The 17,939-nt window shown below is 38.2% G+C and overlaps 1 pseudogene; it reads right to left on the bottom strand.

Moving 5' to 3' along the window:
- Positions 1–2,400: 2,400 nt before the first annotated feature.
- On the bottom strand, positions 2,401–17,590 carry LOC110220037 (vomeronasal type-1 receptor 4-like; annotated as a pseudogene).
- Between the last annotated feature and the right edge of the window lie 349 nt (positions 17,591–17,939).

Below are 17,939 nucleotides of genomic sequence, written 5' to 3'. Positions count from 1 at the left end.
TAGATTTATCTGAGAGGGAAAGTTTAAAGTCCTCAAGTGTTATAATATTATCTATTTCCATCTGTAATTCTTTAACTTTTCCTTTAAGGATTAAATGCTATAGCATTTGGCGCATATAGGTTTAGTATTGATTTTACTTCATTGTCTATGGCAACTTTTATCATGATGTGAAAGACCCCAGTGTTCGGGTAGTCCACCGACCTTGAGAAACCCTCCCAGGATCAACGCGAACACAACTCCGGATGCAAATAGCAAGAGGTTTATTGAACTTACGAGTACTCGGGCGACTCAGTCACCTAGAGGGACTGGCGCGCCGGGTGGATTCTTTGGTCTCATTTTATAGCAAAAAAGCGCGGGTACAGAAGCGAGGAGCAAGATCATTGGTTAGTTTGAATAAAAACTCCGGTCACGAGAGGGTTCTAGAAACTGCTGAGGGGCACCCTAGAAACTGTTATGAGCTCAGCTATTTCTGGGAATTGTTTGCATAAGTCCGGGGTGGGGACTCAGGTGCATGACCACAGATATCCCGTTTGGCACTCCAAATCTTCCTTGTTTTTCTTGCTCTGACCTTTTACTGTGCCTGGCTGCACCTGTCCCTAAACCTTGGGCCCTCCGGGTAGTTTCCATACTCCACGGAGCGAGTTGACGACCCGAGCTAATTTTAAATTGTGGACTTTATTAGCTATTAGCGCGCGGCTGCCAGGGATATTCACATCCAAATCAAGCAGCCCCCATCAGGGGTTGAGCTAGGGTTTATATAGGGAGTATACAGGACAGGGAGGGGGATGGATCTTTGAAGTCTGGCAAGAGGAAGAGGTTTTTTGGGGGGGGCTGGTCAAGGACACCCTTCTCCCTCTGTGTAGATATGATAATGCTCTGCAAACTTTCTCACAATGGAGGCTTCCAGAGATATGATCTGAGGGCTGTGGCCTGAGCAGCCAGATAAGGGTCTTGCTAAGGAATTTGGAGTTTTCCATGGCCTAAAGGGTTCTACTACCCAAATGGTAAAATAATGTTCTGCATTACATTCCCCACTTCTTTTGTGTACCACGTCAAACCCTTGACGTGGTTGGGGCTGCCTCATTATAGGGTGCAAAGAAGGCAGACACCAGGGTCTGATAACGGGGACCTTTAACCAACAGTAACTTAACTAAATTAATACAGGATCTAACAAAGTCAAGGAGCCGATTAACTAGACAAGGACCAAGAATTAGGGCTATAGTAAGGAGGAGCAAAGACCCGGCTAAGGCAGAAATAAGAATGGTTAACCATGGGGAAGTCCAAAACAGGCTGTGGTACCAATTTTCGTTCCCTTCCCGTTCCCTCTGCCTGTCTGCAATATTTTTCCGTACTAGGGAAAGGCTCTCCTGAACCACACCTGAATTATTGGCATAGAAACAGCAGGCCTCCCCTAGGGCAGCACAAAGGCCGCCTTGCCTGAGAAACAATAAGTCCAAACCCCTCCGGTTCTGCAGAACCATCTCCGCCAAGGAGTTGACCTGTCTCTCCAGTTGGGATATAGAGTGCTCCAGATGACTGAGGTCTACGTCGACCTGAGCACTAAGTTCCTGGTAACTGGCCTCTCCTCGGACTAGGGCAGCGGTACCCACAGCAGGTGATCCCACTAACCCCAACCCCACTGAGGATAGGGATGAGGAGGGGAACAGCTCGCTTGCTTCAGTAGGACACACTGCCCTCATGACTGAAGTACTCCCAACCCTCCGGGCCCTGAAGAAGGGAGACCCTGGGGATAATGGAGACTAATATACATAGAGGCTCAGATTCTTTTAGGAACACTGCAGCGGAGACACACTGTGTGATCCCATCCAGACAGGCCCACCAAGTGCCGGATGGCCCTGAATAAAAAGAGGAGGAGGATTGGGGAACAACCACAGTACTATTACAGACAGGAGAGTAAGGAGAAGTTTTCAGGGATCCTGGCAAGTTTACAAAATAAGGGGAATTGCCATGTGCCCCTCCTTTTCACACACAAGTAATCAATTAACAATCTTAGGTTTTGATATTAAAACAATAACCCCAAAACTTAGTTAACAATCTCACAAATTTTATAAATTATAACAAAACAATTTCAACTGAAAATTCCCTTTCAATAGAGACAAAATTTGAAAATCTTATACTTCCTTGAATTACAATATTTAAAAGGAAATGTTACAAAACAGGATCATATAAAATGCCCCAACAGCCAAATTGACTCCCTTTTTTTTTTTTTTTGAAGACACAATTAATTTAACATTCCAGATTATAAAAGAAATTGCCCTTCCAGCAACATAACTAATACAATTGACCCAATAAAAAAATCTTTCTTCTTTCTAGACCCTTTCACCAGGTCCAACAGTCTCCTGGAAGACAATCCTTTTGACTGCAGAAATAATAGAAGGATTAAAAGTCCCCTCCGGTGGCCATCCCACTTCGAACGTGGGCCACTCGGAGGAACAGAAGGTTTGCCACTTTCCCTTTCTTATCTCCACGGAAAGATTGTGAGCCCTTGTCTTCACGTCTTTCCAGTGATCTAGTGTAAGAGAGAGAGGGGTCGACTCACCCTGTCCCATTCTGGGGGTCCCGAAGAGTGGAATTACGACCCAGATAATGATTATTATTGAAATAAAAAGGAAAAAAATTATATGGCGGCGTAGACGTATATTAAAAAGACAGGAAAAAGAGTCAGAAGGTAGGGTATGTCTCTCAAGACAGTGCAACTGTGAGATCAGAAGAGAATTATCCCTTGCCGTGGGATCCACCAGGCGTCCCTGGTCCTCCCCTGATCCTGGGACGTCTCCCAGGATTGCCGGGCGGTGAGCCCCCGAACACGTCTGTCCGCTACTCACGCCTCGATCTTAGATCGATTAACCCGGAATAAACTGAAACCAAAAATGCGCGCACACCGAATAGACAGTCAGAGTTTTCGGAGTCAGACACAGAGAGAACATAGAGCGATCGCTGGCCAGCTTACCTCCCGTCGGTGGTTCGGCGGTCCTTGGGTGGGAATCTCAGATCCCGGACGAGCCCCCAAATGAAAGACCCCAATGTTCGGGTAGTCCTCCGACCTTGAGAAACCCTCCCAGGATCAACGCGAACACAACTCCGGATGCAAATAGCAAGAGGTTTATTGAACTTACGAGTACTCGGGCGACTCAGTCACCTAGAGGGACTGGCGCGCCGGGTGGATTCTTTGGTCTCATTTTATAGCAAAAAAGCGCGGGTACAGAAGCGAGGAGCAAGATCATTGGTTAGTTTGAATAAAAACTCCGGTCACGAGAGGGTTCTAGAAACTGCTGAGGGGCACCCTAGAAACTGTTATGAGCTCAGCTATTTCTGGGAATTGTTTGCATAAGTCCGGGGTGGGGACTCAGGTGCATGACCACAGATATCCCGTTTGGCACTCCAAATCTTCCTTGTTTTTCTTGCTCTGACCTTTTACTGTGCCTGGCTGCACCTGTCCCTAAACCTTGGGGCCCTCCGGGTAGTTTCCATACTCCACGGAGCGAGTTGACGACCCGAGCTAATTTTAAATTGTGGACTTTATTAGCTATTAGCGCGCGGCTGCCAGGGATATTCACATCCAAATCAAGCAGCCCCCATCAGGGGTTGAGCTAGGGTTTATATAGGGAGTATACAGGACAGGGAGGGGGATGGATCTTTGAAGTCTGGCAAGAGGAAGAGGTTTTTTGGGGGGGGCTGGTCAAGGACACCCTTCTCCCTCTGTGTAGATATGATAATGCTCTGCAAACTTTCTCACAATGGAGGCTTCCAGAGATATGATCTGAGGGCTGTGGCCTGAGCAGCCAGATAAGGGTCTTGCTAAGGAATTTGGAGTTTTCCATGGCCTAAAGGGTTCTACTACCCAAATGGTAAAATAATGTTCTGCATTACAATGTAGTTTCTATATTATCTATTTTAATTAAATATAGTTTAGATTTAACATCTTCTGAGATCATGATTGATACTCCTGCCTTTTTTCTTTTTTTTAACATATGCTGAAGCATAATACATTCTATTCCAGGCCTATATATTTTAACTCTGTGTGTATCTGCCATTTCAAAATGTGTTTTTATAAACAACATATTATCATATTCTAATTTTTAATCCATTCTCCTTTCCATTTCTGCTTTATGGTTAAATTCACTCCATTGACATTCAAAGATATAATTAGTGTTTGTGTTTCCCCTCATCCTAGTTTTCTTCACTATACTATTCTTCTCACTCTCTTTTTTTACCCTAATCCTCTAATAATAATAGAAGTCTAATTTACTTCTAACTACAACCTCTCTAATCCCCACTCTTTTAAAGAATCCTCTCATCCTCTTCCCTTACCCTCCAATTCCTACCCTCTTAAGATTCCCTCCCTTATCATCTTCCCCACCCTCCTTCCCCTTTATACTCATCTATTTGTATCTGTTATTCACTCTTTAAACCAGTTCTGATGAGAATAAAGTCCCAGCATTACCTTCCCTCTCTTTTTACCTACTTCCACTCTAACAGTTCTTCTATTCATACCTTGTTTGTATGAGATAATTGCCCTATTTTACCTCTCCCAATCCAGTTTTATTTTTTAGAATCATCCTTTTATTACAATTGACTCATTCAAACTACCTAAACAAAGATAATGCTCTTAATAGTACACATAACATTTCCCCCCATAACAAATAAACAGTTTGACCTTACTGAGTCCCTTATAATTGATCTTTAATGTTTTATCTTATGTTTCTCCTGGATTTATATGTCAAATTTTTCTTTGAGTTCTGGTCTTTTTGTCACAAATACCTGAAAGTCTTCCAATTCATTAAATATCTGCTCTTTATCCCTTCCTTTGCTCTCTCAAATGTGTTTGAAGCCCTACAGTCTTTTACAGTAGAAGATGCTAGGTCTTATATTATCCTGACCTTAGCCCTACAGTACTTCAATTATATTTTTCTTGTATTTTCTCCTGGACCTGGGAGCTTTGAAACTTGGCAATGATGTCCCTGTGAATTTTCATTTTGGGATCTACTTCAGGTGGTGATTGGTGGATTTTTTCTATTTCTATTTTACCCTTTCATTCCAGAAAATCAGAGCAACGTTCATCAATAACTTCTTGTAATATAGTATCTAGACTACTTTTAATATAATTTTGAGGTAGCACAAAAATTATTATATTGACTCTCTTCAATCTGTTCTTTTCAGATCAGTTTTTTTCTGATGAGATGTTTCACATTCTCTTCTATTTTTTTCATTCTTTTGATTATGCTTTATTAATTCTTGTTCTCATATAATATCATTACCTTCCCCTTTCCCAATTCTAATTTTTAAGAAGTTATTTTGTTCCTTAAAAATTTAGATCTCTTTTTCTAATTGATTGATTTTCTTTTCATAATTGTCTCAATTTTCTTGGATTGCTCTTATTTATTTTTCTAATTTTTCCTCAATCTCTCTTATTTCATTTTTAAAATCCTTTTAAAGCTCTTCAAAAATACCTTTCTGGGCTTTGATATTTTTTTTTCTTTGACATAGGAGCACCTTTTTTAACTTTACAATCTTTTTCTAAGTATGAACCCCCTCTTTCTACATTGTATCTTTCTATGGTCAGGTTTTTTTCCTCCTTTTATTACTCATTATCGATGGAGTAAGGCCCAAGCTGAGACCTTTGCCTCCTACACTAAAATAATTTGGGTCCCATTTGTCTATAGGCTCTGTAATCCCCTCACCTCCCTTGAACTCTCCTTGAATTTTCCTACTTGATCATTTCTCTGGCATTTGCCTGAGGCTATAAACCTCTCAACTGGCCTTTAGTTATCACCTATGCCCAATTCTTTGTTACCTTTAACCTAGCACAGCCCTTCATTGTCTATTACCTCTGGGTCACCTCTGGCTACTTCCTACCCTTGATCTCATCTAGACTCCATTTTCTTGGTCCAAACATTGAACCTCTAGTCACCCCAGCTTACTGGCCAGTCCCATCAAGGTCCTCCCTAGACTCCTCCTCCAGTCACCCCAAACTACTTGGCCACTCCTAGCTTTTCTGTGTATAAGATCCATCTTGTAACCATTAAGGCTCCCAGATTCAATCTGGCCTACTTGCTTTAGTGATACAAATACTTAAATCCCCTAGGAGTCTGGCCAGTCTGGTGGATCTTAAATAAATCTTGTCTTTGCCTGAAAGAAGGCTTCGGTCAAATTGATTTGGGCAGAACCCTCAGGTCACTATTTTGGGGTCCCAACACCTCTAAACTGCAACAGTTATGATTATTGTTATGTAATTATTGTAGCCAAATTCTACTCCCAATGTATGGGAGATGATTCCTAGCTTTCAGACAAAACAGGAAAAATGTAAGTCATTCACTGATGTTGACAAGCTACTTGAATAGCGATAGTCAGTTATGCCCAAAAAGTAACTCAAAATTCTCCTCTATTGCCAAAGTGACATAAAAGAAATGTTTTTGTTTTGCATACTGCTTATCAGGACCCTTCAAATCAAGGTAGAGATGAGGTCCAAAGACATTTTGTCTCTGACCACCATGAGGAATTCCATGATAACACCTTTCAATTCTTAAGTGGACCCACAATCTGAATATTTCAATTTCATCCTGATAAACATGTTAGCAACATGTTTATCCTCTCCTGGTCTGTGCTGTGGTCTGTAAGGGACCACAAGCATTCTTTTCTGCCCTGGAACTGTGAGTGTCATCTCCTCTCCATTACTGCCAGAAGCTCTGCTGTACTGGTGCTCCTCCTTACCCTAGGACTGCCACCCAGATCCAACTATGGACAAAGCAACAGAGTCCTGCCTCAGTGCTAGCAAAGAGACCCCCACAATCTCCTTCTGACCAGCTATTCAATCCCCTTACCATATGTGAGCTGAGAGCTCCAGAAGTAGCCCTACTGCTGCTGCTGCTCATTCAGTCACTCCCAAATCCTGTTCTGGGTTTGCTGGGGCCAGGGCTGTGCTGGGGCTGAGAATGGACTGTGCTACTCTCTCACCCAGGTCTGACAGATCTTTCCTACTGACCTTCTAAGTTGTCTTTGGTGTTTGTGGGATGAGAAATCTGGAAACCACCACTGCTGCCAGTGATTCAGTCCCCTGAGGCCTGCTCTGGGTTTTCCAGGGCCCATTCTGTGTCAGTACAGCCTGCACTGGACTGAGCTCCTCCCACAGCCTTGTGCAGCAGACCTTTCCTGTCAATCTTCCAGGGTTTTCTTGGGTTGGAAATTTGTTTCACTCTGTCTTTTTGTGAGTTCTGCTGCTCTAGAATTTGTTTAGAGTCATTTTTAAGGTATTTGGAGGGGTTTGGAGGAGAGCTCAGTCAAGTCCCTGCCTTTGCTCTGCCGTCTTGGCTCCACCCCCCACCATGCTTAATCTTGAGCTACATAGTCAAGGTATGAATAGATTCTCATTCATTCACCAACACTCTGGCTATTAAAAGTTCACATTTTCCATATAAACATGGCCATAGGTATTTTGTTACCTTTTGAGTATCAACCAAGCACCAGCTCCCAAGAGCCAGTCAAAAACATGGCTGCCCTACAACAAGAGTCCACCTAAGCAATCCACAAAATGTCTATTGCTGCAGACAGACCAAATCTGCATTAGGCAACTATTCCCTTGTGCTTTTTTCATGGTCAGACAACAACTAGGGAAAAGGTGTTCACCCAGTTTTTCACTTGAATACCTCTAGTGAGGCAATCCAGCTCATTCAATATTTATTAAGTTCTGACTATGGTAGGCACTGTGTTAAGTGCTGAGGGCACAAAAGAATCAAAGACAATCCCTGCCCTCATGGAGCTTACAACCTAATGTAAGGCAATATAGTATGATGAGATAAGCACTGACCTTGAAATCAGAGGACCTGAGTTCAAATCTTGCCTTGATTGCTTACTCCCCACTGCCTTTGTCAAGTCCTTTAATATCAATGGACCTATTGTGCCATCTGCAAAAATTAGATGGGACTAAAAGGTCTCTGAGGACCCTTTCACATCTGTAGCTTTGAGGTTGAGTTAAGAATCTGATCTATCCCAAGGCATCTCATTGGTTTTGGTTCTTGTTTGTGGATAGATATATAAAATTTGTCCTTAACCCTAAGTTCATTATGCCACTTTGTACCTTTTATTCACAGCCCTTTGTTCTGCCTTCTGGGCCAAGCAAGATAAGTTTCATACCTGCTTCTTGTGACTTTCAAACATTTGTATCATAGATAGATAGATATCATGTAATTACCCTTGATCTCTTCTTCTGTTCAATTGTTTATGGAATATGACTCATATTTCTCTGCATACATGTTTTCATGGCTGGTAGACTATAAGTCCCTTGAGGACAGGGACAAATTTGTTTTTGCAACTCCAAGATCTAGCAGAGCTCCAGGTACACTATAGGTGCTTTTGTTTGTTTGTTTGCTTGTTTGTTTTTGTGAGGGCAATTGGGGTTAAGTGACTTGCCCAGAGTCACACAGCTAGTGAGTGTTATGTGTCTGAGGCCAGATTTGAACTCAGGTCCTCCTGACTTCAGGGCCAGTGCTCTATCCACTGTACCACCTGGCTGCCCCTACACTATAGGTGCTTAATGAATGCTTGTTGAGTTGCATTTCTCTATGTGTATATATATATATATATATATATATATATATATATATATATGTGTATATATATATATGTGTGTGTGTGTGTGTGTGTGTGTGTGTGTGTATAGATATATATACATATGTGTGTGTATAGATATATATATATATATCTATATAGATATACATATATAGATACAGATATATACACACATGTGTGTGTATATATCTATATCTATATCTATATCTATATCTATATCTATATCTATATCTATATCTATATCTATATCTATATCTATATCTATATATATCTCCAAGGATAACTATCTGCTAATAAGCATGGAATTGTAATGCTGAGTCCCAAGTACCTACCTTGGGAAAATTCCAAATCAGAATAGCTACTCTACTAAGCTATAGAATATGGGCCCAGTGATCATGTCTCCAAACCATGATGAGTACATTCCTAGTCATTGAGATACTGGTGTAGCTCTAGCATTTGTTTCATCATACCCACTCTCCCTAATCCCTTTGGAGGAAGGTGAGATGACATCACTGCCTCCACATTCCAGACTAAATTTTTAAAAGGCTCTGAATCTCTTCACAAGATTTGGTCAGGTTAGGGCATCATGAGATTATTTAATCAAATTTATATCATTGGAGGTTTTGATTTTTTATTTGGATGTCATCAAATTTTTGATTAAGTGATTTTAGACTATTGTCATGATGTTAAAGCCTATGAAGCTTTTAATTGGGCTAAGTTTTTTTTTTTTAATTTCATTTGTTCTGTTTTGAACTTAAGAAATAAAACAAGCATTTTGATAGCATAGTAGAATTTTTGTAAATGATTGTGCACGAAACTGCAGATCTCTAGGGAAAATAAGAATTGCTTATTTTTTGGAAAGAAAAAGGGGTATGAAAGGAAAATCTTGTATAATGCTCCTTAGTTGTAAATCTGCCAACTTCAGGTCATGAATCATGACCAATTATGTGAAAGGATGTGTATTGGTTTATTTGAAACATGATCCCCTTATCCCATTACAAACATCCCTTGAATAAGGGGAAAAAAATTTGTTAAAAATTTTTACCTGTGTGGACATAGAATTGCTATGTATTATGTGATTTTTGGTCATGATAATTATGAAGTTTTACTAGAAATACTCTGTGCTAAAGTTACATCTTGAACCAAATTAGCCTTAACAGATTCCAGTCATGGGAATATATTTTTGTTTTAAAGGGGTTAGAAAACAATCATTTATTCAATATCTAAATGCACGTACATAATCTGATTGCTTTGTCAAATTCTGATGACTGCCTTTTACATCAGGATGAATTTTAAGCTGTATTTAAGAAAGAGAAATATAGAAGAAAAGAATTCTAAGTAAAGTCTTTTGTGTGATATTTTAGAAGGCCTGAAATTTTGAGTTGCTACCTAATTCGTTGCTATGACATGGAGAGTGTTGATAATAACTATACCAAGTCCTAAACATGAGTAGTAAAACTTGCTATGTAAAGTAAAATCTCAAGCCATTCCCCAATTGATAAATGGTCAAAGGATATGAACAGAAAGTTCTCAGATGAAGAAATTAAAGCCATCTATAGTCATATGAAAAAATGCTCTAAATCACTATTGATTAGAGAAATGCAAATCAAAACAACTCTGAGGTACCACATCACACCTATCAGATTGGCCAACATGACAAAACAGGAAAATAATAAATGTTGGAGAGGATGTGGCAAAATTGGAACGCTAATACATTGTTGGTGGAGTTGTAAAATGATCCAACCATTTTGGAGAACAATTTGGAACTATGCCCAAAGGGCTACAAAAATGTGCATACCCTTTGATCCAGCAATAGCACTTCTAGGGCTATATCCCAAAGAAATCAAACAAATGGGAAAAGGACCCATATGTACAAAAATATACATAGCAGCTCTTTTTGTGGTGACAAAGAATTGGACATTGAGAGGATGCCCATCAATTGAGGAATGGCTGAGCAAGCTGTGGTATATGAATGTAATGGAATGCTGTAAGAAATGATGAACAGGCTGACTTCAGAAAAACCTGGAAAGACTTATATGGTCTGATGCTGAGTGAAGTGAGCAGAGCCAAGAGGACTTTGTACACAGTAACAGCCATGTTATGCAATGACTAAGATTGTTAAACTGAACCTTTCATAGCATTATGAGGATCTAAGACATTTCCAGAGGCCTCGGGATGGATAAGGCTGTTCATGCAAAGAAAGAACTATGGAAGTCGAATCACTATCACTTATTTTTACCTTCCGTTGAGTTTTGTTTCATCTTTCTGATGGTTCCTCGTATTGGTTTTAATTTTCACTTACAACTTCACTAATGTGAAAATATGTTTAATGGGTATGTAAATGTAAAGCCTATATCAGATTGTGTACTGTCTTGGGGAAGGGGAGGGGGAGGAAAAGGGAGAAAAATTTTCAACTCCAAAGCGTATGGAAAAAATAAAAAAATTTGAATTAAAAAAAATAAAGTAAAATCTCAAGAGATAATAATCTCATGATATTCTGAGTTTTGACGTCAGGTTTCTTGGGTCCTGGAGCCAATGTTTTATCACTTCATGAAAAATGCCAGCAGCTCAATGGGAGTAAAGGTAGAGAATATCTGTCCTTGGGGGGAAAAAAAAACCAACAAAGTTGGGGGGATGACATTTGGAAGACTAAGGTAAGACCCTCTTGACAGCTTCACCTAAAAGAAATCTTCTCACTTAGTTAATTCTGAGCCTGGTCATGGAATCCTCTCATACACTTGGCTGCTTATACTAATCTTACCTGAAATCAAATGGACCTGAGGAAGCTTTACTCTGTTATAGATGTGCTAAATCATTGTGGCCACTTGGGCTTAGGCCTGAAGGACCAGTAGTCCTATTTCTATGCATGTCCCTGTTTCTTCCTTTCTTAATGAATCTCTCTAATGCAAGCTGAGTTCTGATATGATATATCCTGTTGCTGTTATATTGTGGTACCTCTGCATAGCTTTAGGATACAAACACATAAGCTCTTACACTTTTCAATCTGAGATGATAGTCATTTCCATACCCTAAAAAACTATGCAGATGAGTACTTGGCCTTGACCTATAACTGTTCATAGTTGTATGTTCATGGGTTAGATACAATTCTTGAAATTTCTCAAAATGGCAGGGGAATAGTAAATCAATGATGTAAAAGTTTGTAGAACCAAAATATAAATCTATTAACTAGTTGAAATTAAAACCAGAAACTCATTCCATTTTGTCCTATAATTTAAAAAAAAAAGAATTTCAGTGCATCAGTTTTGCTTTGTTTTGTTTTTTTCCTCAGAGGAGAGTAAGTTATTGAAAAACTTGTGTTACCCCAAAGGAAAAATCAATTTTACTTAGTTTTATTATTTATTAGGAATTTAACAATTTTTTGTAGAAGAAGTGAAGTGGCCTGAAGTGAAGATATATCTTAATATAAGACAAGAAATTTGATGTACATTGATAAAATATATAAAATTTGGAATTATTTAATAAATTTATTTGCTCATGATATCCCAGAACTTTTTTTTTCTAGATTAGAGTACACTTTATAACTCTGAAGTAAATTCATTTGGATATTAGGGGTCACCTCCTTATAAAAAAGTGTGTTGTCAGGCTTAGATCCTCAGGATCGCTCTCTACTCCTCCTAAGGAAGAAAATGAATTGGAGGGGGGCAGCTAGGTGGCACAGTGGATAGAGCACCAGCCCTGGATTCAGGAGGACATGAGTTCAAATCTGACCTCAGACACATAACACTTACTAGCTGTGTGACCTTGGGCAAGTCACTTAAGCCCATTGCCTAGCTCCCCCCCAAAAACAAATTACTTGGACAGTAGAAAATGAATTGGAATTAATTAGAATTCTAAAGGAAAAATAATTAATTATATGAAAAATTGAGTTCTAAATAATTAGAGTAAGAGATTGTGAAAATTTATTTAAGACAAAAATAAAAACAATTCTATGTTATTTACAAGATTTTCTGAGTTGTGCCTTCTGTGACATTTTAAAATATTTAGCTTTAACTTTTCAGTTAGTATTAGCATTTCGTCAGTGTAACAATTTGCTAACTTACACCACTGAAAATTAATGATAAAGTCAATGATCATTTAGGAAGTCACTATTAGCTTTACCTTGGTAAATATTAAATTCTGAACTAGAAGGAATCATTTTGCAAGTCAGATTCTCATAGATTTATTAAAGATTCTTCCTTTAGCTTGTTCTTAGCAGTTTTAAATCAAGTACAGAGGTTAGATAAAGATAGAAACAGCAATAGGTAGTTAAGACCTCAAATACTCTGAAGTTTGCAGTGAACATACTGCTTCTTAACTTAATGATCTTTTTATACCTCTATTATTGATAATATCAAAACCATTAAATTTGAGCAAATTTTAACCATCTATTGGCAAAGTAAAATGTAAGAGGATGAATTAAATTGTATTGAGGTTTCACTTATAAAGACTATGGCAAGAGCTTTTCTTTCTTTTTTAATTAATTTATTTTTAATTTTCAACAATCACTTCCATAAACTTTTGAGTTTTAAATTTTCTCTCCCTCCCTGCCTCTCTCCCCAAGATGGCATACAATCTGATATAGGCTCTACATATACATTCCTATTAAATATATTTTCACATTAGTCATGTTGTAAAGAAGAATTAGAACCAATAGTAGGAACCACAAGAAAGAAGAAACCAAACAAAACAGAAGGAAAAAAAAGAGCAAATAGTATACTTCAATCTGCATTCAAACTCCATAGTTCTTTCTCTGAATGTGGATTAGCATTTTCCATTATGAGACTTTTGGAGATGTCTTAGATCCTTGCATTGCTAAGAAGGTCTAAGTCTATCAAAGTTTGTCATCACACACTGTGACTGTCACTGTGTACAATGTTCTCCTGGTTCTGCTCACTTTACTCAGCTTCAGACGATACAAGTCTTTCCAGGTTTTTCTGAAGCCAGTCTGTTCATCATTTCTTATAGCACAATAGTATTCCATTACATTCATATAACACAACTTGCTCAGTCATTTCTCAGTTGAGGGGCATACCTTCAATTTCCAATTCTTTGCCACCACAAAAAGAGCTGCTATAAATGTTTTGCACACATGAGTCCTTTTTCCATTTGTATGATCTCTTTAGCATATAGCCCTAGAAGTGCTATTGTTGGGTCAAAGGGTATGCACATTTTTATAGCTCATTGGGCGTAGTTCCAAATTGTTCTCCAAAATGGTTGGATCATTTCACAACTCCACCAACAAAATATAAGTGCTCCAATTTTCCCACATCCTCTCCAACATTTATCATTTTCATGTTTTGTCATGTTGGCAATCTGATAGGTGTGATGTGGTACCTCAGAATTGTTTTGATTTGCATTTCTCTAATCAATAGTGATTTAGAGTATTTTTTCATATGACTATAGATGGCTTTAATTTCTTCATCTGAGAACTGCCTATTCATCTCCTTTGACCATTTATCAATTGGGGAATGACTTGTATTCTTATTAATTTGACTTAATTCTCTATATATTTTAGAATTGAGGCCCTTATCAGAGAGACTGGTTGTAAAAATTCTTTCCCAGTTTTCTATCATCCTTCTAATCTTGGTTGCCTTGACTTTGTTTGTGCAAAAACTTTTCAATCCAATGTACCCATTTTGCTTTTTGTAATGTTCTCTATCTCCTGTTTGGTCATGAATTCTTCTGTTCTCTAATCCTTCTGATAGGTAAACTATTCCTTGCTCTCCCAGTTTGCTTACAGTATCAGCCTTTATATCCAAATTGTAAACCTATTCTGCTTTTATTTTGGTATATGGTGTAAGATTTTGGTCTATGCCTAGTTTCTGCCATACTCTTTTCCAGTTTTCCTAGCAGTTTTTGTCAAATAGGGAGTTTTTATCCCCAAAGCTGGGGTCTTTGGGTTTATCAAATAATACTGTTGTCATTGACTACTGTGCCTTGCATACCTAACCTATTCCACTAATCCATCACTCTATTTCTTAGCCAGTACCAGGTAGTTTAGAGGATGGTATAGCAAGAATTTCTAAAAATGTAAAAGAGATATGTAGCAGAGAAACAACTCTACAGAAGACTATCCCCCTTCAGAGATACCCTGAGCATGAGATTCATGCCAGAGTGTAGAAGAGAATTGTTACTCATAGGCCAGGAGACTATGTGGGACATCTGGGATCCAAGATAAAACATACTGATTAAATGGATGTTGGGAGTGGGTTACTAGATATGAGAAGAGGATGTTAGTTAGTGTTCATTCTTAAATTATTATTTTGGCCTTTCACTTCACAAGTGTCTATGTTTGCTGAGTTTTCTCAGTTGCCTTTAGACACGAAAAACTCTTCTAAGTTAAGTCTATGGTTTTAGATTATTTTTTTAATTATGAAGTGTGCTTTGGTTAATAAACCTTGTTATTCTTTTTCAACTTTGTGTTAGTTACTGTGTTAAAGACTGTTGTGAACTTCCACCAGAAAACAGTCTTTCTTTAGTGTGTCCTACATTTGATAATGATAATGTCAAACATCTTATGGGATTAACTTATAGCTAAGTGAGCTATGAGAAATATGTATCTCTTATTGATCAAAGGGGGAAATTGAAATGATCAACATTAATTCTGTATCATTTTATTATTGATCTTATTTAAAAGTGCTTGTGTTGTCTACAACAGCTTTTGTCCTGTAACAGTTCAAGTCATGGTTCTTTGTCTCTGAACTTCGTTCAGAATTCAGTTGTCCCGTAATATGTTAATTGCAGAAATCCAGCTCTCTTGCTAATTATTGATCTATTATTGCCTCAGGGAATTTAGCTGACCTTGGGGGAAGTGTTTGAACATAAAGGAGTTGAGTCTAATATCTTTACACCACCATGCTCTTTGAAAAACTTCTGGTTGGTTATCTTGCACCTGCACTCTTAGAAGGGAAGGGGAGGTGATTGTTGCTAGCCTTTATTACCAAACTTTAAAATTGTCATGTTGTTTCCTGTGCCTCAGCTCTGTGACCAATTATGTTTCCCTCAACCATATGATGTCACCTACCCTGTTCTGTTCATTTATCTGTACCTAGGAAAACCTATAAAATGAGAAAGATCCTTTCTCTGGGTCTTTAGCAAAAATGGAGGCAACCAATGGACTCATTTATTAACATACAATGTGCCCTGTTAATAAATGTTATCTTGCTGGAAGAATTGCCTCAGTTTACATTTTGTTAAATTTCATTTTTGACAATTCATTCCTTATATAAGTCCTGATGAGGGACAAGTTTCACAAAACCTTCTCCTCAGACTCCTCCAGATCATTCTTATCTGTCTTAGTAGATCATAGGTAAAACATATTTTTCCTTTCATACATAGAAGAAATTGATAGACATTTCTCCACGGTCCCTCCACTGTTACTACAAACTGCTATTCTGAAGAGTTCATTTGATTCTATGAAAAACACAGTTTGTAAAATAGAATGGGAATACTTAATAAACATTTCAGGAATGAGAGTTCAAAATGGTGTTTAAAAATCGAACCTGGAAAGTTCCCAACAAAAAGGCATCAGGATAGGCTACATGAAATTGATGTGAAACAGATATGAAATTGTTTTTCAAACTTTAAAGCTCTATATGAATTCTAGATATGATGAAGGTTAACATTGCCATTGATATCCCTTAAGGTTTTAAGCCCTACAATTCTTTGATCCTTTTGGGTGCTGACCTGCTCTCATGAGCTTCTTAAAGATATCTACTTGTAAGAGTGAAATAGAATGTTGGACAGTGAAACACCTAAGGAAAAGAGAGTCTTGGGATCTATTTTTTTTTTTTACCCAGAGTGAATAAAAGAAATGTAGAATTTGGGAATCAGAGATGATAAGCACAAATGGACTTATGGCTGGGAAACATGCATCCAAGGGAGCTGATGTGGGAATAAACCACTGATCATATTTATCAAACTGGAAGAGATAAAAAGAAAAAATGGAATTGATTAAGTAGAAGGAGATGTAGGTGCTCCCCAGCACCAAAATGGTGTAGATAGCTCTAATCTCAGGTGACTTTCTTGACAAGAGGCTAGAGCTCTGAATATGCTGGACTTGTCGATGGTGTCTTTGCAGGAGATGCACCAGGTAGCCACTGGCCATAACCATAAAACCCACACACAACAAGTCAGGAATAGAGTATACAGTTACATATAGTGAGACATTGAATGAGGCTTGCACATAATCTGAACAGAATCCTATATTCCATATCTTTATGTTGTTACTGCTTTCTGTAAAGTTCTGCATGTTCACAAGCATAAAGATATTCATTAGTATGTGTAGGATCCAGCAGAAAAGACGGAAGGGGAAAATGTGCTTTGAGGTACAGGTTTTGAGTTCTGACCATATGGAAGAAGAAATGGGACTGATGACGATGACTTGAAAACCGTTCAAAAGGCAAGTGATGCTGACAGAAAGACTATGGGCCACTTGGTGGAGGAAAACAATAAGTCTACACCCAACAGGATCCAGGAAAATGTTCAGCCCCAAAGCAACCACTGTTTGAGGCACTCCCTTGGAAATAAGCACTGAAGAGTTGGCCAAGGCTAAGTGGGAAAAAATGGAGTCCATGGTCCTCATCATGCTGCCACTTAGGAAACTGGAGATACAATGGCAAAGGAGGAAGAAGTTTCCCAGTAGACCAACTCCTGTTTGCAAGAAGACAATACCTAGAACTGTCAAGAAAAATAATTCTCTCACTGACTGAAATAGAGTTGTTCCAAGAGCCAGAGAGAAAAGTAATAAGGAAGAGAAAAAAGAAAATTTTCAAATATTGTTGGAGAGCATGCTTAATCTGATTTGTATTTCCTGATTTTTCCTTTGGTTGTGGGCAAGGGCATATACCTAAATACTTGAAAGTAACAGAGGTGAAGCACTACAGTTTCACTAGGCTATCAGGAGACTTTTTTTCAGTCACTGAGAGTGATCAATGAGACTGGGAATTACATGCCCAATTTTAATCCGAAAATGCAGAATGAAAAGACAGTTAATCCAATCCATTATCGAAACAGGCAAAAATTTAATAAAAAATGAAAATTAGAAATGACAGAACTGAATAGATTATTAAAGAAACCAGATACTATTAATACCTATATGAAGAAAGCTTAATGAAATTAAAATGCATTATTTTAGTAAAGGTGGGAGAAAAATATGTATTATTCATGTTCTGGGACAAAAGCATATAGATATACTCAGAAATGAAGGAATCCTATGCTATACTTAAGATCATATTGCAACAAGCAAATAATGGTTTTTAAGGAGAATAAGTTAAATAAATATTGAATATTTTAAATTGTGCGACACAAATGGCTCAGTAAAAAGTCAATTTTATATATATATATGTTATATA

This window comes from Phascolarctos cinereus, unplaced genomic scaffold (genome assembly GCF_003287225.1).
Source record: "Phascolarctos cinereus isolate Bilbo 61053 unplaced genomic scaffold, phaCin_HiC Scaffold_726;HRSCAF=1367, whole genome shotgun sequence".
NCBI lineage: Eukaryota > Metazoa > Chordata > Mammalia > Diprotodontia > Phascolarctidae > Phascolarctos > Phascolarctos cinereus.
This window is presented reverse-complemented; position numbering and strand designations above follow the sequence as displayed.